Raw genomic sequence first — 3,076 nt, forward strand, 5'->3', positions numbered from 1 at the left:
ACCAAGCCGGATCGATCGGGGAACAGAGGTCTAACGCAGACGACACTCGCGAGGGCACCAGCGGCAGGCTTGTCCCTTCTCCGTCTTGGTACACACAATGCCTCTTTGCTTTTCGGATCGATATAAAGCTTTTGCCACCGTCGGTCTGCCGGCCGCCGCCCGCGGTCCGCGCTCAGACTCTGTCTGTCCGCAGCCCCCGCTGCGTTCTTGGACTTTGTCATTTTTTTCGGAAATAGCGAAAAAAAGCTTTTATCATTGTAAGTCGGAGCTCGCCCGGCCTCCCGCTTACTGAGTCACAATTGAGTAAGGCTCACTTAGAACTCTGCACTGTGTCAACCGTACCACTAGTCACCCTGCTAAGTGTGTCTGGAAAACGTGTTCCCGTAAATCTCCGGGAACCCCGCCAATCCCCCCGTACAGAAATTGCATGTGTCAAGTCGGCGGGATGCCTCCCGGAAGTCCTGCCGGGAAGGTCGCACTCTGGCCCCGCCAGGCGGGGCAAATCCGACCCCCATAGTGACTTCCGGGCCTAACTCGTTAACCAGAGCCGCGACAGACCGTGCAACAATGACATGTGTCAAACCGGCGGCACGACGCCCGGAGCTCATGCCGGTCGCGGGGCACCTCGGGCCCGCCCGACGGGGCAGATCCGACCTTCACAGGCTTCCGACGGCAATTGGTTAACCGGCGTGGCGCCGAGGGCACGCGGCTGGCTCGGCGGGCGGCCCTCCGGTAGTGCCGCCGTCGATCGGCCGCCTCGGTCGGCAGGAGGGCCCCGAAGTCGCCTTCATTCTGACTTCCGAGTCGGGACTTAGATTACTTTCGACTCTTCAGCCAAGGTCTCGGATCGACGGCGGGACCTGCGGTTGTCCCTCCGAAAATGCCGCCGCTCGGCCGGCACGGCCCGCCGAATACGTCCCCTTACTGGCTCCCGCCTCGGGACTTTGTCAGAAATTCATTCGGGCAAGGTTTCCATTCGGCGGCCGGAGCACCGGTAGTCAAACGGAAAATGCCGCCCCTCGGCCGGCATGGGCCTGCGAATAGGTCCCGCTGACAGACTTCCGCAATTGGGTATTTGTCCGAAAATCCATACCGGCAATCTTCGGAATCGTGCGGAAAAGCTGCCGCGTGGCCCGGGTTAACCAATTGGGGAGGCCGGTGCCATCTACCGAATACTTCAACAACTCGTGAAAACGGCCTCCCTATATATCTGCAGGAACCCCGCCAATGCCCCCGTACAGAAATTGCATGTGTCAAAGGGGCGGCCGAATCTGACCCCGGCGGCCGAGCCTCTGGAACTCCGGGTCGGCCTCGGCCGGCAAATCCGACCCCCATCCAGACTTCCGGAGCGGACTTGGTTAACGAATTGCCACCGGGCAAATGGTTAACCGACAGATCTTGGAGGCTCGTTACCCAAGCCATCCCCCGCCGGTGCGAAAAGTTAACAATCAGCGGGCGGGCAATTCGTGAACCGAACGGGACCGGGCAATACGTTAACCATTCGGAACCGGGCAATTCGTTAACCAACCTTGTCCTGGCAATGAGTGCACCAACCCGGCCGGACAATTCGTTAACCAAGCTGGCTCTGGCAATTCGTTAACCTACCCGGCCATGGCAATTCGTTAACCAACCTGACCCTGACAATTCGTTAACCAACCCTGTCCTGGCAATGAGTGCACCAACCCGGCCGGACAATTCGGTAACCAACCAGACCCTGGCAATTCGTTAACCAACCAGGACGGGCAATTCGTCAACCAACCCTGTCCTGGCAATGAGTGCACCAACCCGGCCGGACAATTCGGTAACCAACCAGACCCTGGCAATTCGTTAACCAACCAGGACGGGCAATTCGTCAACCAACCCTGTCCTGGCAATGAGTGCACCAACCCGGCCGGACAATTCGGTAACCAACCAGACCCTGGCAATTCGTTAACTAACCTGACCCGGACAATTCGTTAACCAACCAGGACGGGCAATTCGTTAACCAACCAGGCCCGGACAATACTTTAACCACCCTGGTTTTCCAATTCGTGAACCAACTGGGAACGGACAATTCGGTAACCAACCCTGTCCTGGCAATGAGTGCACCAGCCCGGCCGGACAATTCGTTAACCACCCTGTCCTTGCCAATTCGTGAACCAACTGGGAACGGACAATTCGTTAACCAACGCGGCCGGACAATTCGTTAACCAAGCTGGCTCTGGCAATTCGTTAACCTACACGGCCATGGCAATTCGGTAACCAACCTGACCCTGACAATTCGTTAACCAGCCAGGACGGGCAATTCGTTAACCAACCTGGCCCGGACAATTCCTTAACCACCCTGGCCTTGCCAATTCGTGAACCAACTGGGAACGGACAATTCATTAAACAACCCTGTCCTGGCAATGAGTGCACCAACCCAGCCGGACAATTCGTTAACCAAGCTGGCTCTGGCAATTCGTTAACCTACTCGGACATGCCAATTCGTTAACCAGTCTGACCCGGACAATTCGTTAACCAACCCGGCCCGGCCCGGGCAATTGGTTAACCAACCGAGACTGGCCAATTCGTTATCCACCCCGGCCTGGCCAATTGGGTAACCAACCGGGCCTGGACAATTGATTAACCAGCCTGGCCCGGCCATAACGTTAACCAAGCGACTCCCGCCGATTACCCGCGCTGCAATGAATTTCGTTAAGTTGGGTCTGGCAAGCCGCTAACCCGGCCGGCCGGGCCTGACAACGCTCTCGAAACCCGGAACAGGCAGTTTCGTGAACCAACCGCGCACGCTCCTGACAATGGGCTAACCAACCCTGCACGGTCAAGTCGTTAACCAAGCCGAACCCTTGACAATTCGCTAACCAACCCTGCTCGGGCAAATCGTTAACCAAGCCCAACCCCGACAATTCGTTAACCAACCCTGCACGGTCAAGTCGTTAACCAAGCCCAAACCCGACAATTCCTTAACCAACCCAACCATGGCAATTCGCTAACCAACCCGGCTCGGGCAAATGCTTAACCAAGCCCAACCCTGACAATTCGTTAACCAACACTCCCGCCGTTTACCCGCGCCGCACTGAATTTCGTCAAGTTG

Source organism: Mobula birostris, unplaced genomic scaffold (assembly GCF_030028105.1).
Source record: "Mobula birostris isolate sMobBir1 unplaced genomic scaffold, sMobBir1.hap1 scaffold_1163, whole genome shotgun sequence".
Lineage (NCBI taxonomy): Eukaryota > Metazoa > Chordata > Chondrichthyes > Myliobatiformes > Myliobatidae > Mobula > Mobula birostris.